Genomic DNA, 14190 nt, shown 5'->3' on the forward strand with positions numbered 1-14190 from the left:
AAATTGGATTTATACCAGGGATGCAAGTATGGCTTAATATATTATAGCAAATCAACACAGTACACCATATCATTACCATTAGCAAAAATAAAACCATACGACTGCATCAACAAATGCAGAAAAGCATTTGAAATGATCAGTACCCATTCATGATTAAAACTCTCAATAAAATGGGGATAGAAGGAACTTGCCTCAATAGAATTAAAGCCATTACCACAAACCCAGAGCTAGCATCTTATTTAATAGAGAAAAAATAAAATTCTTCCACTACGATCAAGCACAAGACAAAGTTGTTCACTATCACTACTATGCATAACAACGGGAATCTTGGGCATAGAAATTAGGCAAGGAAGATACTAAGGGCATCTTGATTTAAAGAGAAGTCAAACTATGACTATTTTGATAAAATCATACTCAGAAAACCCTAACTATCTACAAAGAACCCTTTTAAATAGTAAACTTGAACAATAATGTGGCAGTCTATAAAATCAGCATGCAGAAGTTTATGACATTTTTATATGCAAATAGCAAAATAGGAGAGAAATAAACACCATTCACAATTTCACCTCAAAAATTCAGGTATCTGGGAATTAGCTTCACGAAAGAGATAGAAGACTTACACAAATAAAAGTATATTTCACTGATAAGAGAAATAAGACATAAAGAGAGGGAAACATCTCTCTTCATGGATTGGAATGATTAATAGTGTCAAAATAACAATCCTATCAAAAGCAATATGCATATTCAAATGCAATTCCCAAAAAAATACCAATAACATAACATTTTTTAAAGACATAAACCAGATGCTGCTGAAATTTGTATGGTAATTAAAAAAAAAAACATGACTAGCCAAAGTAACCTTAGTAATAAAGTGGGTGGGAATTCCTTTTTCACCCAATGTTAAATTATACTACAAAGCTATAGTAACTAAAACTGTGATCCTGGAAGAAGGACAAACTCTCAGACTAATGGAAAAGACTTGAGAGCCCAGAAAGACACTCAAGTTTATCTGTATGTCTCTATATGATCAACTCATCATTGACAAAGATCAAAAGAGGAGAATGTGAAGGAAAGAAAAATAAAAGGTGTTGGAAAAATTGGTCAGACATATATACAAAAAATAAACCTAGTCTCTCAAAGACATAATGGCAGCCAGTCAGTATATGAAAAAATATTTTGAATCAATAAACATCAGGGAAATGAAAGTCAAAACAATAATGAGCTATCACCTCACACATTAAAGAGAAAAAAGCAACCAGTTCAGAGTGGATGTGGGAAAAAGGAATTATTATACATTGGTGGTGAAAATTTAAATTGATCCAACCTTTCTAGAAAACATTATGGACATTTCTGAAAAAAAACAACAACTAAGAATTAAGCTTGCATATGAATCATCAATTGGACTTCTGAGGATCTCCCAAAAAAGGCAAAAAATATTCAGAAAATACATTTGCATCCCCATCTTTATTGCAGCATTGTTCATGAGAGAAAAATCTGGAAACAAACTAAATGTCTCAAAACAGAAAATTGGATAAAACAAGTGTTGTATATATCCACACTGGAATATTACTGGCTTATAAGAAAAGATAAAATCTTGCAATTTGCTGCTACATGGATAGAATTGGAAGGCTTCATGCTGAGTTAAGTTAACCAGGAGGAGAAATACATAAAGAGAATAACTTTTCTCATATGTGGGGTGTAAGGAACAATAGTATGTGATAGCAAATATCTATGAGCAGCATAATCTAAGAACTGTTCCACAAGATCAAGTTACCATGGCAGTGATGTGTGTGTATATGTGTGAAGATGGATGTTGAGGAAGGATGTAAATGAGGGGGAGACATTGAGACAATGGTAGAGGAAACAGACTGTGATGGAATGAGGTGTTGACATACTGTATTCATGAAACCCCATCATCGACAGTACTGTAAAATTGTAAATTATCGTGACACATATGTGTTAGTAAATACACATGTGTATATGACTAAAAGTCTGAAATATAAAGGAATGATCAGAATTAAATAAAATTATCACTGTCACTGTCCTCCCATTGTTCATTGATTTGCTCGAGTGGGCCCAGTAACATTGTGAGACTTGCTACTGTGTTTGGCATATCGAATATGTCACGGGTAGCATGCCTGGCTTTGCTGTGCAGGCGAGATACTCTCAGGAGCTTTCGGACTCTCTGAGAGGGGTGGAGGAATCAAACTCAGGTCGGCTATGTTGGCTGTGTGCAAGACAAATGCCCTACCTCCTGTGCTATCACTCCAGCCCATTAAATTATCAATACCTAATAATGTATGGAGAAAGTTTCTCAACATCCAACAAAAAGCACTCCAAACACCAGATGGGTACACTAAAATTTTACTCAATTATGATACAATCCAGTAAAACAACACATTTCACAGGTTATCGCAAGGTCCTACAAGATTGCCCTCCCACTTCACTTTATATTCTAACTTTAAGCATAGGTCTTATCCAAACAACTGCTGACACATTTCAATAACCCACTCCTTGGACTTCATATGCCAATTCCAAGACTAGATTCCTCCATGCTTTTTCTGGCCTCCTAGTACCAACTGAATCAAAAGTATCCGTAAACCGCTTCTAATATTTGATTTATTTGTAAAGTATCTCCTACTAGACATATTGAGGGTCCTTTATTCTCCCCACCCTAAGTTGAGTACACATTCTTCTCCAGTAAACACAGGCCATTCTTCAGGAGACTAACAGGCTGGGTCACAAGATATCTTTATAAAGTCAAGTAGATAGAAATATTTCAACTATCCTAGTGGACCATGATGTTTTGAAAATGAAAATGAAACTCAATGGAAACATACAAAAATTCAAACACTTGTAAATTAAACCAAAAGTAAGACATTTTATAAATAAAAAAGATAAAAATAGAATTTCTGGTAAAATAAAGATGCATAGGAGATGAATTAGCAAACGGCCAATGGCGAGACAACAGGAGAGTTGGTCTATAGAACTGAAATTACCTGGAGGTAGAGGTGGGGGAGTGAGGAGGATGGGAGGAATCTTTTGTACATTTGTGGTAGGTTCTGTGTTGGAGGTAAATATACTTATGAACTATCATTAACAATATTGTAAAACATGGTACATCAATAAAATCACTTCACTTGATCACTTGACATCCTGTTACTCATCAATTTGCTCTAGTGGGTGCCAGTAATGTCTCCATTTCTCCCTGTCACATGCTAATGTAGCACAATGGTGTCTGCTCGTTCTAGAAACATGAACAGCCTCAAACCAATCAGTCAGGGTCTTTTTTTATGTAGGAGTACTGCTATTTATTCACCCACTTATTGGCTGATTGAATTGGGCATAAACTCTACCTCACTTTTGTTTTTTCATTTTTTATAATTTTATTTATTGAATCACCGTGAGAGCAGTTACAAAGCTTTCAGGTTTAAGTCTCAGTCATAAAATGAAACACCCATACCTTCACCAGTGTCCATTCTCGACCACCAAAAGCCCCAGTATCCCCGTCCCACACCCTCCCCCTACCTAAGGGGCAGATGATTTCCACATTACTCTCTCTCTACTTTGATTACATTCAATATTTTGACACCAGACCCACCATTATTATTTGGGATTTTATCCCAACACTCAGATCTGCTGAAAAGTCAACAGTAGACAATCTGTTTTCTATTGCTGGTTATGAATAACATATGATGCCTCATGGCTGCATAAGTGGCTACGCAATTTTGAAATTCCAAAATTTAACAATTAAATCTGGAAGGAATTCTGCCAAAAGGCACTGGGTTCCGAGATTTTTTTCTGAATCTCTGGGATCATGGCTGTTAAGCAGCTTGATCAGGAGCCAGAAAGGCCGTTCATTGGCAGCAACTCGGGGTCTTGTTGGGATGGGGAGGAAATGGCCGGCAACACCCCCATCCCGTGAGGCCACACGTGTTTTGTCACTGTGGGCCCAAACCAGACAGTCCAGTGGCCTCTGAAGGATGGTGGTCACCGGGTCACAGGGGGAACAGGCCAAGGCACAAAACCTATTCCCACCTGGGATGGACCAGTGCCAGTAACCTACTGCAGGGACTGGACGTATTTCTGCCAAAAGCTGCTGGGTTCTGAGATTTGTTCCTGAGTCTCTGGGTTAATGGGCATTAAACAGCTTGATCAGGAGCCAGAGAGGCCGTTCCTTGGCAGCGACTTAGGGTCTCATTGGGATGGAGGGAAAGGACCGACTCCACGCCCATCCCATGAGGCCCCACGTGACTTGTCACTGTGTGCCCAAATCTGAGTGTCCAATGGTCGCTGGTGGATGGCGGCCACCAAGCCACCAAGGAGGAGCAGGCAGAGGGACAGCACCCTTTCCCCCCTGAGGTGACCCACGACAGTAAACAACTGCATGGTCCAGACACATTTCTGTCAAAAGCCACTGGGTTTCAAGATTTTTTTCTGAGTCTCTGGAATCATGGCCACTGAGAAGCTTGATCATGAGCCAGAGAAGCCGTTCGTTGGTGGCGACTTGAGGTCTCATTGGGATGGGGCGGAAAGGGCCAGCTCCACCCCATCCTGTAAGAACCCACTTGTCTCGTCACTGCGGGCCCAAACCTGACTGTCCAGTGATCTCTGGAGGATGGCGGCCACCAGGCCAACAGGAGGAACAGGCCAGGGCATGAAACCTATTCCCACCTGGGGTGGCCCAGCACAAATAACCTACTGCAGGAACAGGATGCATTCTGCCAATAGCCATTGGGTTTTTAAGATTTATTTCTGAGTCTATGGGATCATGGCCATTAAGCAGTTTGATCAGGAACCAGCGAGGCCAAGCCTCCAATTATATAGCTGGGCTGGAGGTGGTTTCTGGGTGTGTCTCCCACATACCTAATGTTTGGCCGTTTACTTTCTTGATAAACTTTGTCCCAAGTTTCTGGGGTCTGGCCAAAGGCACAGCAGCAATTTTGAGGTATCTGGAAGTCTGAAGGCGCCATCGGGCTGCTGATACACTCATATCACAGGTACAGATTGACCTGCTGGCAGCACCATAACCCCTCGTTCAGGGTTTTTATGAAGAAGTTTGATGATCTCATAGGTGGGTGTCCACACGATCTTTTGAAATCCTGTGGAATACAGTAGGTAATGGCTCTAGTCCAGCGGTTGTTTCCAAATCTCTTTTATGTGTCCAGCTCATCTGATTTTCAATGCCTTGTAAAATGAGACAGCATTCCTGATTCTTGATGGTTGATGGAGGTCGGAAGTCTGGATTCCTTCTCTCACTTGAGTGAAGCGTGATATTCCAAGCATAGCTCTTTCAATTCCTCTTTGGGAGACCCAAATAAAGTTCTCATCCTGTTTTTCTAGGGCCCAATCTCTGAGGCGTAAGTTAATGCAGGAAGAACAGTGGAATCGAAGAGATGCGCCCGGAGTCGGAGGTTCTTTGTCCTCTTAGCTTCTTCTTCGATGTTCTTGAAGGCGTTCCAAGCCTCTCTCTTCCTCTTGCTCAACTCAGGTACCAGGTCATTCGTCATGTTGACTTCTGGACCTAGGTACACATAACTGTTGCATTCGGAGATATTCATCCCGTTGAGAGTGAATGGAATGTCAGGAATGAGACCGTTTCTCATGAACATTGTCTTTGTGAGATTCAGCTGTAGTCCGACCTTTCCACACTCACGGTCGAAGTTGGCCAGCATTTGTACTGCTTGGCTGATGTTTAGTGTTATAATAATGATGTCAACAGTGAAGCGGAGGTGTGCTGTAGTTGCCAACCATCTATCTTCACTCCCATTCCACCCATTCTAGTCATCACATGACGTTCTCGGGGGTGGCATTGAAGAGTTTTGGTGAAATGGTATCACCCTGCCGATACACTCTCTTGACATCAATGATCACCTCCCTGTAGAACGGTAAGATCCTTGTAGTCAATCTGCGTTATAGCTCACGGAAGATCCTGATGTACTGATTTTGAACGCCCTTTTTGGCTTAGGCCTTGATGACTGCTTCCGTCTCAATAGAATCAGAAGCCTTCTTTAAATCAATGAATGTTAGGCAGAGCACCATCTTGAACTCCCTAGAAACATTAATGAGCTTGAATATCATGTGGATATGGTCGATTTTGCTGAATCTTTTGTGGAAACTGGCTTGCTAGCATGGTTGTCCTTTAGTGTTCTGCAATTCCTATTCAGGATGACTCGAGTGAACAGTTTGTAGACGACAGACAATAGGCAGATTGGGCGATAGTTGCCAATGTCGTAGATGTCTCCCTTCCTGTACAGTAGGACAGTCCTGCTGGTTTTCCATTGGGATGGAACCTTGCATTCAGGCAGGTAGTATGTGAAGAGCCGAGCCAGTGTATTGATGAGTACTGATAGCAGATTCTTCAAGTATTTGGGTCTAACATTGTCTGGGCTGGGTGTGGTTCACTTCTTTACTGAGAAATAATGTGTCAGATTTCAGAAGGGAGGACTTTTGGAATGACATATCCATCCTGCGGAATTTGGTATGTGGGCAGGTGGATGTGGCTATCAAAGAGATCTGTTTAGAAGTCATGGATAATCTTCTCCATTGCCCTTCTGGAAGATGTTATAGATCCATCAGGTCGTCAGAGGGCAGTCATCTTGGTCTTGTAGTTGGCGAAGGACAGGTGGGCATTACGAATTCTTTTCCCAGTGTCTGCCGCCATCTGCCAGCACTGCTGCTCTTCTCTTTTTGAGGTCTTTCTTTATCACTTCTCTGCACTGCTTTTCGAGCTCGGACATTCGCTTGTGGTTGCCTGAGGCTTGCATCAAGCCATGTTGGTGAATGAGCTCAAGAGTTTTCGAGGTCAGGCATCTTTTTGTGGCTATCTCTCTCTCAGCGTTCTTCGCACAATCATGAAGGTGCTAAACCAGTTGACAGTATTCCTTGTTAATTTTGTCAATTCCTTGTTAATTTTGTCAATTTTGTCAATTTTGTCAATTCCTTGTTAATTTTGTCAATTTTATCTTCCCAGGTTGCCACAATAGTGCCAAAGAGCTCCCAGTTGGTGATCGTTCTGGGAGTTCTCTTCTTATACTTAAACTTTGCAGCCCTTTCTCCTGCTCAGTGAAGTAGAATTTTGCATGAAGGAGACCTTGGTCTAATCCGTTTGGAATTTTGGGACAACAGCAACATCGGTAAGGCAAGACCATCGATGGAATATGATGTGGTCAATTTTGTTGTGCAACCATCCACCCGGAGACGCCCAGTCCAAGGTTTAGATTTGGCCTATGGTCTTGGTCGACATGGTGAACTCGGACAGTCTCTCACCCTATTCGTTCCATTCCAGACAATGGGTCCCAATATGGAATTCTTTGGCTGAACTTCTCGGTCCTATCTTGGCATTAAAATCACCAACAATGATCTTGTAGAAGGTGTGGTCTTCTTTATAGAACTTCTCCATCTCCATGTAGAAATTCTTAATTTCTCCATCATCATTATTGGATGTTAGTGCATAGGTAACAAAGATAGAAACTGCCAGAAGTGAACCACATCTATTCAAATGTAATCATCCGATTCGGGTTGTTAAGCATTCGAATGAATCAATGTTTATGGCCAAGTTAATGTTGACCAGGACTTTGACACCACTGATGCCTCTTTTGTCACATGTTCTGATGAACAGTTCTTCCCCAGTGTCCAAAATGGTGTGATGTGATTAATTCCTTTTCTTCTCAGTCAGACCAATGATGTCATACTTGATCTTTCATGCTTGCACCATCAGGTCCTCGATGGATGCATCCAATGCCAGCATACGTGCATTGAAAGTACAGACTGTTATTTTTGTCCTTCTTTCTTTTGGCAGCCTAGGTCAGCCCTGATATTTCTCAGCCTCTCCTTCCTCATCCTTCTTAATGCTGCCATATTGGTGGCTTTTTCTGGGTCAGCAGAATGAGATCCATTGTATTTACTGGTTTTGGCATATCGAATACACCAGGGATAGCTTGCCAGGCTCTGCCGTGTGTGCAGAACACTCTCAATAGCTTGCCAGGCTCTCTGAGAGGGATAAAGGCTTTTAGGGCGGCCTCTAATCATCCTTTCAGGTGTTCCCATGGTTCAAACCATATTTCAATGCAATCAAATATAGTGCGATAATTTTGTATTAAGTGTTTTATGATGTGTCGCGTGGCCGCGTTGTGGCTGCGCGGTCCAGAAAGCATCCTGCAGCGCGTCGGCAGCTGGGTAGTGGAGGTAGTGGAGGTAATGAAGGTCTGCTGGGCTGCTGGAAGCAGGCAGAGGATCTCTGTTTCCAGGTCCATTGAGCCTGGAGTTTGAGGTCACAGAGTTCTGCTTCCCTTGCTCTGTTGGGCTTCACTCGTGTGTAAGTCTTGGCCTGAGTGTCCGGAAAGCATCCTGGAGTGTGTCAGTGTCTGCATAGTAGAGGTAGTGGAGGTAATGGAGGTCTTCTGGGCTGCTGAGAGCAGGCAGAGAATCTCTTCTCCCAGGTCTGTTGAGCCTGGAGTCTGAAGCCTTAGACCTCTGCTTCCTTCACTTGGTGGGTCTTCACTAATGTGTGAGTCTCAGCCTGAGTGTCCAGAAAGCATCCTGGAGCGTGTTGATGGCTGCGTAGTGGAGGTAATGGAGATAATGGATGTCTGCCGGGCTGCTGGGAGCAGGTAGAGGATCTCTGCTCCCAGGTCCGTTGAGCTGGAGTCCAAGGTCACAGAGTTCCGCTTCTCTTGCTCTGTGTGGCTTCACTCGTGTGTGAGTCTCGGCTTTCAGAAAGTGTCCTGGAGCGTGTCGGCAGCTGCATAGTGGAGGTAGTCTCATCAATAAAAAAATTGAGGAAAACATATAAGACATCTCACAAAATTCAGGAGTATTTTACCTGTTAGATTACTGGTTTATTTTAATTATGTGTAATTATAATAATGCATATTTATATATGTTATTATATATAATTCATGAATAAAATATGGAAAAGTAATGGATTTTGATGACAAACTATCACCAAATCTTCATATATCCCCAACCAGGAAACTTCTGAGTCTTCTTCTTTTGGATTTTTATGGAGGCATTATTACACCTTCAGGATGTATTATGTCATTGGATTGGTGATTGAAACACATTCTTTAATCCCTAAATCGTTAATTCCTCTCAGGTATTGTAGAATAAAGATAAAAGTGAAGGTTTCATACTATATTTAACCTCATAATCATTACAGATTACATGCCAAATTTTTGTTTGAAAAAGTGGGTGACAATTATATAAAGCATATTTTTAATAGTACTAGTATTATTACTTGAAGTGTCATTTATTACCAACCTGACTTTGAAGGAGAATTAGGATCTACAGAATACTCACATATAAAAATTGAATAGCTCAGTGTAACACAGATCGTGTGTGTATGAGTGTGTGTGTGTGTGTGTGTGTGTGTGACAATTGAGTGAACATATTTCAGGTCATATTTCAACATCTTCAGTGCCACCCTCGAGAACATCATGCGACGACTGGAATGGGAAAACATGGGAGTGAAGATAGATGGTCGGCAACTACACCACCTCCGCTTTGCTGATGACATCGTTCTAATAACACCAAACATCAACCAAGCGGCACAAATGCTGAACGACTTTAACCGTGAATGTGGAAAGGTCGGACTACAGCTGAATCTTACGAAGACAATGTTTATGAGAAACAGCCTTGTTCCTGACGCTCCATTCACTCTCAACGGCACCACCATCTCCGAATGCAACAGTTACATATACCTAGGTCGAGAAATCAACATGATGAATGACCTGGCACCTGAGTTGCGCAGGAGGAAGAGAGCAGCTTGGAATGCCTTCAAGAGCATTGAAGAAATAACTAAAAGGACAAAGAACCTCCAGCTACGAGCACATCTCTTTGATTCCACTATTCTTCCTGCATTAACATATGCCTCAGAGACCTGGACCCTACGAAAACAGGATGAGAACACTATTCGGGTCTCTCAAAGAGGAATCGAAAGAACTATGCTTGAAATATCACGATTCACTCAAATGAGAGATAGAATCCGGAGTTCTGATCTTCGTCAACGCTCAAGAATCAGGAACGCTGTCTCATTTGCCAAGACATCAAAAATCAGATGGGCTGGACACGTAATGAGGTTTACAGACAACCGCTGGACTAGAGCCATTACTGATTGGATTCCACGAGATATCAAAAGATCACGTGGACGCCCACCTATAAGATGGTCAGACTTCTTCATCAAGACCCTAAATGATCGGTTTGAGGCTCTACATGTTCCTAAAACGAACAGATACCATTGGGTTACGCTAGCACGCAACCGGGATGAATGGAGACGTTACTGGCACCCGCTCGAATAAATCGATGAATAACGGGGATTAAGTGATTAAGTGAAGTGATTTCAGGTCTGAAAAAATGTTCACATTTCAAACTTTAGTGGAAATAATTTGTGTTATAATTCAATTAGATAAGAAAATTTCCTACAGTTTTATGAACTACAGACTTGTAAAGTTGAATGTTTTTTGTTGAATTGAAAACTTTACAATGATCATAGTGCTATGACTGGTTTTGTCATCTGACAAACCATCTAGAGCCATTCACATGCGATGTTTATCTCATCACTCTGTTGCAGTGTATAATCTCCAAATTCATCTTTATACATTGGAAATTACTTTCTCTTTGAAGCATTTGATGAGAATTACAAGTGAGATAACATCACAAATCTTGATTACTCAAAGCATCTTGTTTCAATGATGGGCATTTAATTTTTCTAATGGGCATCAGTTGCTAATCACAGCTCATCAGTCTCTCATTGTAGAATCACTCCAAGAGGCCTTTACAGGGTTTGTTTACACATACTGACAATATGTGTGAGCTAGAGGCTCATGCTGCACCAGAACACAAAAGTACATTCATATGCCCCTGAGAGCACATTGCTACTCTGTACACCTTTTAAATGGAATGACAAATCGAATCATACCATGCTCTTGATACAATCAAATGCTATAAACCAATTTATTTTATTTGTTTGTGTTGGGGGTGCTCCCAAGCAGTGTCCAGTGTGTCCCAGAGTCCACTCCTGCTGAGACTTGGCTAAAGAGCTTGATGGTTCAAGGGTGTGATCCTGTTCAGGCCCCCGCCCGAAGTGCTCAGACCCCAGGGCAACCCTGGCAGTGCAAGGGGGCTTGCAGCTCTGCACTTAATGGGACTTGGGGGCCATGTGTTGCCAAGGAACAAATTGGGGTTCTGCTCATATAGTTTTGTGCTGTAACCTTTATAAATCAGTTTTTGGTCTAGAAGGATATGATAATTGTGCCAGAAATATGGCCCAATCCAAGCAGGCCCCACCCTCAAGTACCTTCAAAGTTACCTCATTGACATAACTAGACAATTATTCTCAACACTTAGGCAATTCTAAGGGTCTGCGGAGTTGTAACCCAGAAACCATGAATGGTTTTGCAATAGTAAATACTTTAATTTGTAATAACCAAAATATGCTTTCATACAAATAACAGTATTAGAAATGTGACAAGACAAGGTTTTATAGCGTCAGTTATTTTGATCTGTCTCCTATCATTGTCATTTTCCCTGTCAGTCATAAATTTTAGCCATAGAAACCATTTCCATGGAAACCGAGATAACCTATTTTCTTAAGACTGAGTTATATTTCACAGAATGGCTTTATGAGGATGGTCTCTGGCTTTTCTTTCTCTTCCTAAAATGACTATAGGATTAACTGAAATTAAGTGGAATTTACTCTACTTTCCCTGTTTTTATTGTTCTTATAGGCAGAATTGAGTTTCAATATAGCTATTGGAAGATTTTTTTTTAGTTTTCTTTGTGTATTTTTTGCATATTTTTCTGTATGTAACTGTAGCTGACAACGTATAATTTTAGCTGACATTTAGAAGCATTCTGGCTCATTTTGGTCAGGATGTCCCCACTGTCAGGCATGGCACTCAGAATCACTATATTTTCAGTCAACTCTAGGTCACTTCATAATTCTTTGGAATCAAATCCCTCTCCATGACCAGCTCAGCAATTAACTGTTGACAAAGAAATTCTTTGATGGGGCTGGAGCGATAACACAGCGGTAGGGCATTGGCCTTGCATGCAGCTGACCCTGGTTCAATTCCCAGCATCCCTCATGGTCCCCTGAGCACTGCCAGGAGTAATTTCTGAGTGCATGAGCCAGGAGTAATAACCCCTGTGCATTTCCAAGTGTGACCCAAAAAGCAAAAGAAATGTACAATAAAAAATAAGTAAATTCTTTGCTAAACTGTAAAATTAGTTTACTGAATCCTGAACAGGGAGAGAGAGCAGATGAGGTGAACCAGACACTTGCTGGCTAGGTTACTTTTGGCAAGAGCATCTCTCTGAAGCACAGCTTCCACATATGCAGAGAATAAGAATCTCTACAATATTCTACTGAGTGAATATACAAAAAGCACAGCGAATGGTAGGAATTGTTTCTTTCAGGCAGGAAAAGGACCCCTATGGGTGTCTGTTCCCAAATCACTGAAAACTATGAATCTGTTGCCTACATGGAAAAAGAAAATCAGTAGCAGGGATCTAAGTTGGAGACCTTGAAGTGTAGATATTATCCTGAATTATTCAAATATGCTCAAACTAACCACATGCAATCTTCAGAAACGAGGAGTGGGAAGTCTTTGAAAAACGAGGAGTGGGAAGCTTTGCTTTTGAAGAGTGACATGCCAACTGAATAAGGGTTGAGTGATGCAACATTGGAGAATATCTGAACATAAATAAGAGGGTTGTGAGCCATGTGATAAAGGTATTCTGTAGAAACTAAAAACAATTGAACAAAAAGGAAAACATTCTCGCTTTAAATCTTACAGAAAAGAACACACCCTTACAAAAAAATATGCCCTTACAACACACTAGTATTAGATAATAAATTTGTCTTGTAAAACTTCTGTTTTTATAATATGTTGTGTTAGAAAAAGAAAGTTAATATTGCATTTTTATTATAAATCATGTAACTAATAAAAACCTACACTTTATTTAGGATGACCTTGGATTTCTGGTGTTAGTGGATTCTATATAAACCTCATGTACCCTTGTCTCTATAGTTTAGGATGTCTGATTCCTGGGGGGAAAGAGTTTAAGTTCAATTATTCCTGTGTAGTTTCCCCTGTAGTTATTTATGGCACCCATGAGGGTGTGATTCTTAAGTACAGCCTGAAAACTCTGGTGGTCCGGTCAGGGACAAGTCATTTTAGAAATCTGTACTAACACGGAGGTTATTGGAATCTTCTCTCTGAGACGTGAGATGGCTGAGGTTCCTAGGGAACAGTTCGTGAGTCCCAGCAGCCATGGGTGCTCCCTGACTACAGTGGATTTTGCTTGACATAAAGGGAGTCTTCTCACTGGGGGTCTTGTGTCTGGAAGTCATGAGTTAGGGGACACAAATACTGCCACTCATATAGCTTTCACTTTGTTCAGAAGCAAATATATATATATATATATATATATATATATATACATATATATATATATATCAATAAATACCTCAAGGAAAGTATTTTATCTAAACACTTTGAATTTTTTTTATCTAAATTAGAGATCTATGGATCAACGGTAACCAAAATAGAAATAATCGACTATGGAAAAAACTCACTCAAATAAGTGTTCTATAATGCTATAGTGGTAGGGCTTTTCCCTTGCATGCAGTGTGCCCAGCTGAGCCAGGTTCAATTCTTCTGCCGCTCCTGGAGAGCCTGGCAAGCTACCGAGAGTATCTTGCCCGCACGGCAAAGCTTGGCAAGCTACCAAGGATGTATTTAATATGCCAAACACAGTAACAGCAAGTCTCACGATGGAGACATTACTGGGCCCGCTCGAGCAAATTCATGAACAATGGGAGGACAGTGCTACAGTGCTAGTATTATTAGTATTATTTATTAGTATTATGTTGCTTCTTCTAGAGAGATAGAAAAACATGATGGGATGATGGAAAATGTACCCCAAACAAATGAAGACAAGACTATTTTGGAAGCAAACACAGATGATCCTTAAACAATAGGACTTTGCACAAAACCACTTGTATAGAGTTTATTTATTATTTTAAGGATAAGTTCAGTTGACTTTCTATCTGAAGGGTCTACATTCATGGGTTTGAACAACCATAATGTCATTTGGTTGACTATAATTTGGAACCCTTAGATATAAAGAGATATGAGCAACCAGATTTTTGTATCTGGAGAGGTGGGTCCTGAAATTAATCCAATG

Source organism: Sorex fumeus, unplaced genomic scaffold (assembly GCF_029834395.1).
Source record: "Sorex fumeus unplaced genomic scaffold, SorFum_2.1 ptg000026l, whole genome shotgun sequence".
NCBI classification, from domain to species: Eukaryota; Metazoa; Chordata; class Mammalia; order Eulipotyphla; family Soricidae; genus Sorex; species Sorex fumeus.